The sequence below is a fragment of the Callospermophilus lateralis genome, chromosome 16 (genome assembly GCF_048772815.1).
Source record: "Callospermophilus lateralis isolate mCalLat2 chromosome 16, mCalLat2.hap1, whole genome shotgun sequence".
NCBI classification, from domain to species: Eukaryota; Metazoa; Chordata; class Mammalia; order Rodentia; family Sciuridae; genus Callospermophilus; species Callospermophilus lateralis.
Window position 1 is genome coordinate 8,810,238 of NC_135320.1, and position 14,093 is coordinate 8,824,330.

Genomic DNA, 14,093 nt, shown 5'->3' on the forward strand with positions numbered 1-14,093 from the left:
ACAATATCTCAGCCTGGCCACCTATCCAGCATTTCTCTTTTAACAGCCCTGAGGACCCATTCCTCACTTGATACCCATTCTTTCATGCCACCCTGTGACTATGTACTGGGCCTGCACTAAGCCACCCGAGCACAACTGGTTGTTAAGGTCCAGGTACAGGTATCACTAATTCATTCCACTGGGACCTTATATTTTATAAAATGGGTTTCTAATAATTCAAAATGACAGGTTGAGGACTGAAAGTAGAGTTCAGTAGTAAAACAAGTGTTTCCCATGTGACTGGCTCTGGGTTCCTCTGCCACTCGAGCAGCGTGAGCTTCATGAAAGAAGATTCGGTGCATAAGAAATTGCTAGAAAGCTTTAAATTAAAGAGGCTCTCATTACCTTTAGCACAGATCCAAGATGGCTTCTCCTAGTTCCTGCCTCCAACCACCTAATGTGGTGACGAGGTTTACAGTAGAGACTAGCAAGAGAAGAAGAGCATGCCAGGGAGTGAGCTTTAATAGGGGAACAAAAAAATTCAAGAGAAAATCCCATCCAATGAAGGATAAGGGGAGCAGCATCTCAAGTTCAGGGCTGGCAATTGGGTCTTCAGGTCAGTGGCCAGGCACGGCTCAGCACGGACAAGCCCTTGGATGTGGGAAAGGGTGGGAAAGGCTTTTTAACACAGGCTGTGTTTAAGCACCTCTCACCCAGGCAGGGAGGTAACTCAAAACACGTGTAAGGATGGCCTCCCAGGATCCAACTCCAGCATGTAAAAAAAACAAAGCCAGGCAGGCCTGTTGGCACATGCCTATAATCCCAGTGACTATAAAGGCTGGGGCAGGAGGATCACAAATCTAAGGACAGCTTCAGCAATGTAGTGAGGCCCTAAAAATCTTAGAGAGACCTTGTCTCTAAACTATGAAAAAGGTTGGGGATGGTTGTTCAGTGCTTAAGCAATACCAGATTTAGTCCCCACAACCAAAAACAGGACCAAACATACTGTATTCCCCAATATTCCTTGCAGGTAGGGGTCTCTATGATTCTGTGCTGGCCAATGAGATATCAGTGGAAGCAACTGGGCCTCTAGATCTTTGTTTTTTCCTTCTTCCCTTTCTCCTGATTGCTGTATTGAATGGACTGCAGAATAAAAAACAGAAAGGGTTCTGGGGCATGATGGCATAGCTGGATAGCCAAAGCAGCCCAGACTGCCAACCACTGGGCTTTTTGATTTTCAAGTAAAAAGAAATCTTTTTCAGTATTTTATGGGTATATTTTTCTAGTAGTGGAAAGACAGATGCATTGATTTTTCTCTTTTTTTTTTACTTTCTGTTCATTGTCCTTAGGTACAGGAATAATGTAGGCCAAGAGAACCAGCCATCTTTGTCACCAATTATTATTCAGGTCTCTGGGGATGGAAAGGAAGTACAACACAAAACCTCGACTTCACCTAATCTGAGCCCTTGGGGCAGAGTTAGGCCTGAGTCATCTCCAGGATCTTTCACCTGCCCCAGAATGTTCTCAGAGAGTGAGTATTTTTTCTTTTGATGCCAACACCTAAGTCCAAAATCTCAGGGCTCCCATGGCTCTCCTGAGAACTGTACCACAACAGGCTAACACTGGTCCCAATCTCAATTCCTGTACTGATGGGCCATTGGAAAAGTGATTTTAAGCAAACCTTACTGTTCTCATTTTTGAAGTGGGTCTTCTCCAAAAAAGTCTTGAATCTAAGTGAACACAAAAGGAAGAAGCCAGGGTCCATGGACTGAAGATGAACACTGCCTCCAGAGAAACCTAGGATTTGAAAAAAAATTCCCTGTGAGGTGGCAGGGAAAGTATAAACCTTAACATTAAATAATAGCCTGTAAGCAAAATGTCAGGTGTGGGCATGGATGTATGTGTGAGAGACTGACTTTTCACAGCCTCCACTATAGGTGAAAATCAATGCTAAAATTTCAATATGTAACATATTTTTTTTTCTTTTTCTTTCTTTTCTTTCTTTTTTGTGCAAGGGTTTGAATCTAGGGGCACATACCACTGAGCCTCATCCTCAGATTTTTTTAATGTTATTTTTTAACTTTTGAGACACATTGTTAATCATAATATTAGTGTATTCTTATATCAAATAAGAACTTTGGTCACAAAATAAATATGACATGTTAACGACTACTTCTCTTTACTGATTTTTTCCTTAAATTCAAGTGAAAATGGTTTATTTTCATATTTAATAACTTTGTTATAATTTTTGCCATTATTTTCTTTTTTTAAATTTTTATGTGGTGTTGATGATATAACCCAGCACCTCATGTACACTAGGAAGGCACTCTTTTAGTGAGCCACAAAACCAGCCCACATTTAACCCCATTTTAATCAAATTCTTTTCATTCTTTCTACCGACCCTTGCTTTTTTATTCACCCTCCAATCTATGTGACTAAAAAGTCCTGAGAAATGATATGACCTAATGAAAATTCTGGTGTTTGGGGTGCTGGGCTTTGGCAAAATTCCCACCCTTTGGCCAGTTTTTCAGTATTCTACTGTGTATTTTGAATTCTTTATAGGAGCCTTTAGTATTGTTGTAGAACAATGCAAACAGTTTCCCAAAATATGGCACTATTTTTGAAAGGTCTGTGGACATTGAATGACATGATGAGAAAAGCACCTGGCATGGTGTGGTTGTGTGATTCTGAGAAGACACAAATTTTATTATGAGGTCACAAATGGTGTTCTTACCTATAATGTCCTTCCATTTGTTCTTTAGCATACTTCAACTCATCCTTCAATACCTACTTTAATGTGAAGAATTTATACTCTCAGCCAATAACTATACCCACCAACCAGACCCCTTCTCTGAAGACTAAGAATCTGAGCAGCAACAAAGCAACTGCAGAAAGGCTTCCAGTGTGCTCATATAACAACAGAGTCCAGGAAGGAATATAATGGGGTTTTAGATACTGAGATCACCTGGCAAAACCCAGTTCCTGGTTTTATTGAATTTTGCCATCAGGTTCCTTTGACCTCCCTGGTGTCATCTAGAGCATTTTTAAAAAGTGCCCAGTTCAGTTTCTGCAGCTTGAAACCCAAGTCCCCAACTGCTGCCCTGTCTCTACAGCATTGAGTCAGGCTGTCAGAATAAACAATAGTTATACATAAGTCATTATAAAGAGGCTTTTCTTTTGAGACTCAGCCTTGAGAAAGATGGCCATGATCAGACACTTATGCTCCCTCATACTGAGATGCCCCAAGCTGGCTGGAGAAGAGATCACAGATGACTCTTGTTTGCCAAGTAGCTGTGCCCATCCTGTGCTGAAAAGGTAAGAGAAGGTGCTTAAGGCACAGACCTAAAGAAAAGCAGAAAGCCATATCCTTTGCAAACATGCTTCTTTAATTCTGGCTGGGCTCTTTCACATATAGTGCATGGACCTTGCTAGTTGCTTGCCAGTGCCTCTTCTGCATCCATAAAATGTTCTCACCTTTATGCAAATAAAGTATTATCATCAGCTGAATTTTGTAAATAGAGATACTCTGACTTAGGTTAGCAGAGTTGTTCAAGGTCAAACATTAAATATGTGGAATTAAAAGGTGACCAGAGCCCAAAGGTAATAGTCCCTTTGACTCAGTGATGTCACAACATTGGGCATCTTGGCAAGATCCCATTTTTTCATTTCAGATAGAGTTTTCAAGGAGCAGTAGAGAGGCCAGGTGACACAGAGAGGCTGCCGTAGGAGTGAACTTTGATGGAAAAGCATGGCTAATGAAGATCAGAGCCATTTTTTATGTTCGTGGATGTTGGTGGAATTGGGCCAAGTCAGACTGCAAATATTCAAGAGCTAGAGGGAAAAACCTGCAATCCAAGAGTGTTAAATATGTCAATGTTGGATGAGCGACATGGACACAATGCAGAGGATAAAGTGGATGGAGTGGGCGTGGCTCCACATAAGAGAGCAGGTAAGAGGCAAGATGTTGGGTGTAGCCCATTGAAATAAAGTGGAGAGGACCTAGTGGGGCTTGAATGTTGGGCAGAGCTGGTGAGGCAGAGTCAGGCTAAGTGAGTGGAGCCCAACCCATAAAAACAGTGGGTGGGGAGGAGACAGCTGAAGCATGTGGGAGGCAGCACCCCATCCAGCACTCCTTAGGTGATCACAGCCTAGGATCCAGGAGGCACAGTGGTGCAGGAGCAGAGGGAATGGTGGGTGTGTCCACAGGAGGCAAATGGAGTCAGGTGAGGCATCTGGAAATTCTGTCAGGATACACTGTGGACCCAGTGGGGAAGCAGGACCTTTGGGCTCTGAAATAGAAATGTGACCTCAGGTCTGTTCCATTGGGGGTCTCAGTTTCCCCTCTTACACACTGAGGCAATGGAGGGAGGCTGAAGATGCCACAGCACAGCCTTTCTTGGTTCCTCCCTCTCATGTGATGCTGTGCACTTTCCATATTTCAGGTTGATTGGGTTCCATGGGGTTTCTGGAAGAGGTCCTGGGGATATCATCTGAGACACTTTGTTTTCGGGAAACAAAAATTTTACTAGCATGTTCACAGAGACTTCTCTTAGTGCCTGCCATGTACATACTGAGACCTGGAGGTCTGGAGAGGGTAAGCCTGTGATGCAGCCATAACTTGCTGGAGCCTAGTTTTGATATCACAGCACACTTCACTCACTCACTGAGGCACAGGAAGTGTTTTCTAGCACGTAGGCAATAAAAAAAAAAAAAAAACATAGAAGGGGGAGGAGGCCTTAACCCTTTCCAGGGGCGACTTTGAGGAACTCCCTAAATCTGTAAAGTAGAACACATTGTGATGCCTGCCTCTCAGGCTGGTCCAGCTTCATGATTCTCTGAAAGGCAGTTTGGCATGGATGGGGAAGGGGATCTATTTTGACAGTATTATCCTTTAGGTTTTTTTTTTTTCTTTTAAACATTTATTTTAGTTGTAGGTGGACACAATACATTTATTTTATTTTTATGTGATGGTGAGGCTTGAACCCAGTGCCTCATGAGTAATAGGGGAACACTCTACATCTATGAAAAACCACAGCCTTCATTTAGTTTTATATATGGAAACATAACCCCTTGCATTTTAAAATAAAACAATAGTACCAGGCTCTGTTCTAGGCAAAGAGGACACAGACATGTCCAGAACAGCAAGGAATCTCTGCTCTCATTCTTGTGGGGGCTTCTATTATCCTAGGTCTGAAGCAAGAATTCAGGCACTAAAGGTACATAGAGTACTGACACCCTTTAGGCATCTGATCTAATGTTACCATCCATGGCAATGTTTTACCTTCTCAATTATTCTAAAACACACCCTTCACCATGTCACTTAGCTGCCCCAATCCTTTTCTACCTGTGAGATAAAGGCCTCCTTAAGGATTCCTCCCTTGCTGGCTTCTCCAGTTGCATCTCCCCACCCCTTTCTGAGGTTTCAAGAATTCTTGTTTCATCCCTACTTGTACTTACTGTTCTGCTTAATGTGGGTACTTTCCCATGTTAGAAGTGCTAACTCCTAATTAGACACTGGATGGCCCCAGAACTGTACTTTTGACATTTTCTAGCGTCCACCAGAGTATTTGCCTACTTATTGACTGGCTTGGTTAAGAAACATTTTAGAAAGCCCTTTGGTATTTGTTTTACAAACAGCTGTTTAATTTTTTTCATACGAATATTCATTAATTGTATGTATGAAATTAATCATCCAGCTATGAAAGGGAGTAGTACACTAACTATCCAGTGTATGTATGTGTGTGTATGTGTGTGTGTGTATGAGTGTGTGTGTGTGTGTGTGTGTGTGTGTGTATTTATGAACATATATATTTTTTTCAAGATTTATTCAGAAGTGGGATAAGGGTTTCAAATCATTCATGGTCTTTTTTTACACTTGTTGTTCCTGGGATGTTTCAGGAGTCCTTACTAAAATTGCAGGTATTTCTTTCTCTTGTCTATGCTGTGGTTATTATAAGCCATTGAAAAGAATAAATATATCTCAGAGACGCCAAGTGTTATCTCACTTGTAGTTGTCCATTGGACATCTCTAGGCCTAAGAAATATTCAGTCCTTTTTGACAAAAGCAGCTTTTAAGTCCCTCAATATGAGGAGGATTTGTGGCTATTTATCAGAACTTGTCCCCATGAATATGATAATCAATAGAATATGTATTATATGACATGATGGCAAGACTTGGTAACAGGAATGAAAGTGGTTTAACCTGATTTATTTATTTATCATTATATATTTTATAAACATTTAATGTACATATAATTATATATTTATAAAGCAATAATTTTGAATACATGTATCTGTCTTTCACACATATATGTTTATAATATTGTCTTTAGAATAAGCAGGTTTGTGGATGGATTGGTGTGAGTGTAATGGTGAAAAGATCAAGGACAATTTCTGAATTTTTGACTTGAGCACTCTAGGGTAGTGATACCCAATCCTGTGTCTAGCAGAAAAACTACATGAGGCAGGGAAAAGAGTGCTAGTCTTAAAGAAGGCTTTTGTGTTGCTGTTTGTGATTTCTCCTTGATTTCCACATGAACATATCTGAATGCAACAGGAGAGGACTGGGAAAAAAATGAATATTTGGAAGGCAGGGAAATGTGCAAAATACTTCAATGAGACTGAGCATGACTCTGGGCGTGGGTGAAGATATAGAGTACAGGGAGCATTTCTCTGAGCTTGGGACACACCTATATTTAGCAATGGAGAAGGAAATTATATGAAGGAGAAAAAGAGTGAGGGCATCCAGTTAAGGAGATAGAAAACCAGGGAAATGTAATGACATGGATTTCTGGAAGAGATGATTTTAAAAAGAAAGGCAGAACCTCTTGTTCTAAAAAACACTAAAAAGTAAACTACAGGGTGACAAAGGAGGGACCTTGAGATTTGGTGCCATAGTGGTTTCTGATGGTCTCAGTGGAACCCCTATCCTCAGATGGTAGGAACTGAAGCCAAATGAAAGATTTTTTGGAAAAATTAAGGTCAGCATAGTGAAGGCAATAGCTGGAGATCATTTTTCTGATTGTGTACAATGAGATAAAGGGAGACTCAGCCAGGGGTTAACATTAATGGCCTCTGAGATATGGGAAAAGTTTATTTCTGCAAAAGTTTGTTTGTAGATGCAGAAATCTTTTTTTCTATTACCATGTTTGCCACCTACACTCTAGAGTTGATTTTTTTGAAGTAACATAGAAGCCCAATAGTAATTTCTGGAGAGTAGGAAGGGTGCTGGGGCAGGGCAAGGGATGAAAGTAGAAGATAGATAATTAGATATGATCACTGTGTACCTTGCATTTGGAAATATTATGTTCAATTCCATTAACATGTGCAATAAATATTTGTTAATTAAAAACAAATTAAAACTAATTATTCTATTTGATCACTGAAAGGTAGGCACTCAACACTGAGGGAGAGAATATCCTTTTGGTTTGTTTCCTGCTTGTGAAAATGGTTATTGTTAGTCACCTATAAAGAGAACTTATTAAATAATTTTGGAAGAAATAGTATGCATTTGAAATGCCTTGTTGTCAAAGTATAAAGAGGTTATCTGATGGTCACTGAAATATTTGAAGCGCTACAGTCCATCCACTGTGAAGGTAGTTTGTGCCAGGTTCATCCTTTGGGAATGTAATATGTTCCTTATTCTTTCACTATTTGTTGCAATCAAGTCACTGAATCTGCCCACTCATAAAATGACAAGGATACTAAGCTCCACATGCAGGAGGGGATGCTATTCTCCTGCAGTGTTTTGAAATATTTGTCTGTTCCCATCATTAATTATTATTAAAGTCAATTATGTTTTATCAGTAAATATATATTCATTTGTTGCTTTCACTTATAATTTACTGATATATTTTTTTATTTTATTGCTCATATTTTTCGAGCTTTCACTCTTTCAGGATCTTTTACTTTAGTTCTCACGTCATTTTCAGGAATCCACATGTGGGACATCTTGGGATACTCTCCTCTTGCTCTTCCTTCTTTTTTCCTCCTACTATATTAAGGTTCATTTTTTAATTTATATTACCAGATCCTAGAATCATCATTTTCTCCAGGGAAATATACACATTTTTACTGGTATTTTTAGGGCCCAATGCAAAGTGAAAACTTTGACTCCCTGTATAAAAGCAGGTGACCTCTACCATTGACATCATGACACAGAAATCTATTTCTTTCTTCTGTGATCTCTTCACATGTCATGGTAAATTTTGTCTGTCTTTTAATTGTCCATATTAGAGAATTTTAAATTTTTAGCAAGACTTCTAACATTTATCTTTATGTATGCCATATCAATTCTAAATGCAAACTTATGAGCAAGTCACATTGGAGAGCTTACATATCCATGTTGTGTTCATTAATACCAAAAGAGTGAATGTTACACAGAACCAGTGCAATTGTTTTTACTACACCTTGATAACTGTGAACAATTTCTCCAGCTGGTTTGTTAATGAGTTTGAAAGAACTGGAAAAAAAATTGACTGTGGATCACCCTACTTTTCCTTTCCCTTCATATTCAAGCTGGAGAGGTGGATTAACACAGTGAAGTACCTTGAGTGACAAATCTGTATTTTTTCTGTATTTGAATCTAATTCTGGTTGAACATTAATTTGGCCTCCCTGTGTTTCATCATGCTCCCTTTATTTACTTACTGGTAAATAAGACATGGTCACATTGCACTCAACTCTCTCTTAGCTACCATATTTCCTTTCCCGCTGGAATTTGTGATAATGGGAATGAAAACTCAGTGTTTGTGAGGTGGTCAAATGCACTATACCTGCAGGTTACATTTATGTTGTGTGTTTATACCTGTGGGTCTACTGCCTTCTTGGAATTTACTTATGAAGAATAAGTAGTAAGGTAAAATCAATAAAAATTATCATAGCAACTGCAGAATATTCAATCAAGGACAGGTCCACCTTGAACAGTAATCCTGACTGTGTAGGAAGAGCATCATGGGGCTAGACCTTCTTTCCCTGCCTTCTGCCTCCTCTCTCTCCATCATCCTTCCCTCCGTCAGTACCTTGTATCCTCCCTTCCTCCCTTGCACAATAGTAAGAACACTAAGTAGGATACATGTACTCTGAAAACATATAAGTGAACATTATACAATTATAAAGTGTAAGTACAGAATTTTGCTGCAAATATCTAGAAGTTGTATATTTTATGCAATTAAAATTTTATATCCATTGAAGAGCAGCATCACATTTTACCCTAATCACATTTCTCTCTCTCTCTCTCTCTCTCTCTCTCTCTCTCTCTCTCTCTCTCCATATATATATATATATATATATATATATATATATATATATATATATATATATATATAAATTTAGAGACATGGTCTCATTCAGTTGTTTAGGGCCTGGCTAACTTAATGAGGCTGGTTTTTAACTTGTGTTCCTCCCACCTCAGCTTCTCAAACCACTGGGATTCAAGGTATGTCCTACTGTACCCAGCTCACTTAATGGATTTTCATAGAGATTATTTTGTGTTTCAGATTTTATACTCTTCTCAGGTGATGTGTAAGTAATTTCTCTCATTCCAACAGTTGAATCTTTTCCCTGTTCATGCTTTACTGTGCTGTTCAGAAGCCTTTGGTTTAATGGAATTATACTTGTCTGCTTATGGTTCTGTTTCCTCTCCTTTTACTGACATAACCAAAGGACCATTTCCTAAAGCAATGTTGGACATAACCAAAGGACCATTTCCTAAAGCAATGTTGGACATAACCAAAGGACCATTTCCTAAAGCAATGTTGTGTTTTCTTTGTATATTTTGCTCACAAACTTATGCTCTTCTTTTTTTTTCTATTTTAGATTGAAAAAATAGCAATTTCATCTGCTTGTGTTGTATAGCATGATATTTCAAAACATGTAACACTGTGTAGTGATCATATTTCTCACCTTATTAGGATGGGAAAAGATTGGTAAATTGGACCCCAGTATTTTCTTCCAGGAATTTTACAGATTCACATCTCACTCTTATATTTATTTCTCTTTGAGTTGATGTTTTGATATGATGTAAGATAAGTTTTGGTTTTCTTTCTTCCCCGTGTGGATATTGAGTGTCTTCAGCACCATCTGTTAAAGAGACTAACTATTCTTTATTCATTCTGTATTGTTGGCCTTCTTCTCAAAGATGAGTATGAAGTGAATGTCTGGGCTTATCCTTGTTCTCTTTTCTATGCATTGGTCTACATGTTGCCTTCTATTTCAGTACAACAGTGTTTTAATTCTTATAGTTTGTAATTTGTTTGATTATATCTTTTTGACATTTTTAAAATTAGCTATACATAACAGTATAATGCATTGACACATTGTACATAAATGGAGTACAACTTCACATTTTTCCTTTTGTACATGATGCAGAATTACACTGGTCATGTAATTGTATAATCGTGCAGAGTAATGATATCTGATCCATTTCATCATCCTTCAGAATGCATACCTCTTTCCCTACTTTTGCTTTCCTCTCTCTAATCCAAAGTGCATTTATTCTTCTCTAGTGCCTTCCATTGTGAATTAGCATAAGCACATCAGATATAATATTCAGCCTTTGAAATTTTGCTATTGGTTTATTTAGCTTAGCATGGTATTCTCAAGTTTAATCTATTTGCCAGCAAGTGGCATAATTTTACTCTTTCTAGGGTTGAGTAATATTCTATCACATACACACACACACACACACACATAAACACAAACACATAGACACACACACACACACACACACATATATATACATATGTGTGTGTGTGTATATATAAATATATATATATATTATATATATCACATTTTATTTATTAATTCATCTGTTGAAGGATACTTAGGTTTGTTCCATAGTTTACCTATTGTGAATTGACCTATTGTATATTTATGTGGCCACCAGCAATGTATGAGTGTACCTTTTCTCCCACATCCTCATGAAAACAATTATTGCTCATATTCTTGATAATTGCCGTTATGACTGCAGTGAAATAAAATATTGAAATAGTTTTGATTTGCATTTCTCTAATTGCTAAAGATGATGGACTTTTTTATATGTTTGTTGATCAATTGTATTTCTTCTTCTGTGAAGTGTCTGTTCAGTTTTTTCATCCATTTATTGATGGGTTATGTCTCTTTTTTGGCAATAAGTTTGTTGAGTTCTTTATATACCTTGGAGATTATTGTTTTATTTGATGTGTATGTGATAAGGATTTATTCTCCCATTCTCTAGGCTCTCTCTTCATGTTATAGATTTTTTCCTTTGAAGAGAGTAAGCTTCTTAGTTTGAATCCATCCCATTTATTGATTCTTAATTTTACTCTTTGTGTTTAAAGACTCTTGTTTATTATGTCAGCTAACAGGATGAGGATTTGGACCTTCTTTATTTTGTCTGTTAGTCACAGGGCCTCCATTCTCATGTGTAAATCTTTGATCTACTTTGAGTTGAATTTTGAGCACAGTGAGAGATAGAAGTTTAATTTCATCTTTCTACATATGGATTTCCAGTTTTCCCAGAACCAATTGTTGAAGAGGCTATCTTTTCTCCAATTTATATTTTGGTCACCTTTGTCTAGTATGGATTGGTCTATATGTCTTTTGATATGGGGTTTTCTTTTTCTTTCTTTCTTCTTTTTATTATTTCTCTCTAGTATAGTATAAGGTCTAGTATTGTGATGTCTATTGATTCAATCATTTTGTTGAGAATTTTGTTGAGAATGACTATTGTTGCTCTCCTATTTTTTCAAATGAATTTCACGATTGCTTTTTCTAGTTTTATGAAGAATGTCATTGGACGTTTAAAAGGAATTGTACTGAATCTGTATAAGTATTTTGTTAGTATCGCAGTTTTGACTATGATCATTCTTCTTATCCAAAAGCATGGGAGATCTTCAATTTCTATCTTTAGTGTTCTGTGGTTTTCATTGTAGAAGTATTTTACATCTTTTTTAGATTGATTCCAAAGTATTTTATTTTATTCTTTCTTTTTCTTTTTTGAGGCCATTGTTAATGGGGTGGTTTTCCTAATTTTTTTTTTTACACTGAATTCATTGCTTGAGTATAGAAATTCATTTGGTTTATGGGTGTTTATTTTATATTCTGCTATTTTGCTGAATTTATTAGTCAAGAAAGTTTTCAAGTGAAATTTTTTGGATTTTCTAAATATAGAATCATGTCATTAGTAAATAGTGATAGTTTTATTTCTTGTGTTTCTATTCATTTATCTATTCGCTTATTTATTAAGGATAAATAAATATAAACATAGGTTTTGGATAGAGCTTCAAGGATGATGTTGAATTGAAGTGGCAAAAAAAAAGGCATTCTTTTCCTTTTTTTTAATTTTAGAGGGACTGCTTTAATTTTTTCTTCCTTAAGAATAATGTTTCCGAGGAGCCACCACAGAAGGCCCAGGTGCAGCGGCCACTGCCTGGGTGAGCACAGGGCTGAATGGGCAGAGGAGGGGAGCGAACCCCTAGGGAGGCCATGGCCACTCCTCCTGCACCAGGCGCAAAGGTGATGCGGAGGCTGGAAACACTCTTCTATGGTTATGAGGCACTGAGCAGCCTGGGCAATGGCGTCAGTGGCAGCAGCAACAACTTTGCGTGCCTGGCCCGCTTGTCCCTGGGGCACCCCAAACAGCGTTGGCAGGCAGAGTGGTGAAGAATGACAGCTGACACTGAGCCTGAGCAAACAAGTGGTGGTGGCGCCACCTCTGGCCCCCCTGCGCAGACTGCACCCCCAACAGGCGCCCCGACAGCCTGCTCTCTAGCCCGACCTGGGGCTGGTCAAGCTCGCCTCTCCTGAGCTTGAGCACCTCAACATCCAGACCAAGGAGCTGGTCACAACCACGCTGAGGAGCACGCAGTTCCTCTCCCCAAGATGGTGGACAGGGAGGAGCAGGAGTTCAACGAGGACTTTGTAAAGGCCCTGGAGGATTTGAACAAGCAGCACCAGCTTGGCGTGGGTGCAGCCCGGCTGCTGCTGCGGCTTTGCAGGAGGACCCTCTGGCACGGCATAGGGCGCCACCCTCCCAGCTGGCACCGGTCTTCCTAAACCTGAGCCGCAACAAGGATGGCACTAGGGGTGCTGGGGATGCTGCAACTGTCAACTTCTCTTCCTATTCCTTTCCCTTCCCACAGCTACTGCCTCCCAGTGGTGTACTGGAGCCGCTGTGCCTAGCTGTGCTCAAGGGCAGCCACAGATGGTGCCCAACTTGCCAAGCTTCAGCGAGAGCCTGCTGTCGCCAATCGACATGGACATGCAGGAACGATTCAAGGCTGAGTCCAAGCAGCTGCTCAACAATATCAGAGCCTCCAAGTGCCTCAAGGGCAAGCTGGAGCATCTCTCACCTGGAGAGGAAAGTGAAGAGCTCAAGAGCCAGAACAGGGAGCTGGCTTCCACCAGGAGCCTGCTGCCCAAGCAGGTGGCGCAGCTCAAGCAGAAAGTCCTCAGCCATGTCAACAGCAGCCGCCAGCTGCTACCCCAGCACTAGGTGCCCTTGTACTGAGCCCAAACACAAGGCACATCCGCGGCTGCCTCCTCTTTAGGGGCGGGCTTGCAGGGGGCAGGGATTGAGCTCCCAGGAGTTGGTATGGTGCAGCCCTGGGACCCCCTCCAAGAGGGTGACCAGGACTTGGAGAGGGCACCTTGGACTTGACAAGCTGGACCCCCTGCTCCTGGCGGGTTGGGAGCGAGCGCATGACATCCCCTTGCACTGCCTCTGTTCCCTGCGCTGCCTCCAAGGTGTCACACAAACCCCGGCCCAGCCGCCCCTTCCACACACTGCTGTGGAAGGGGCTCTGTGAGGCGCAGCCTTCAGCCTGCCTTTTCTTTTACTCATTTTTTTTTTTTTCTGCCTTTGAAAGAGAGAAGAACAGAGTTTTTGATTCTTCCGTATTTATGTTTCTACTCGGGAACAAAGGGTTGTGCGTGCGTGTGTTTCTTTGTGTTGGCTTTTTTAAAAGAAATGGGAAGAAGAAAAAAAAATTACGCCTTTTCCTCACTCTGGATATCCCCTTTTGTCCTCCCTACACCCCTCTCCCCTGCCTTTTTTGTTCTTTGTTTTTTTTTTTTTTTTTTTTGCTAGGAGTCCACATTCCTGTTTGTAATCCTTTGTCAGGTTTTATGTTTTCA

At 39.8% G+C, this 14,093-nt stretch overlaps 1 pseudogene; it reads left to right on the top strand.

Annotated features, from left to right (window-relative positions):
* The first annotated feature begins 12,443 nt into the window (after nucleotides 1-12,443).
* LOC143382344 (transcription factor JunD-like) lies at nucleotides 12,444-13,467 on the top strand (annotated as a pseudogene).
* The last annotated feature ends 626 nt before the right edge of the window (nucleotides 13,468-14,093 follow it).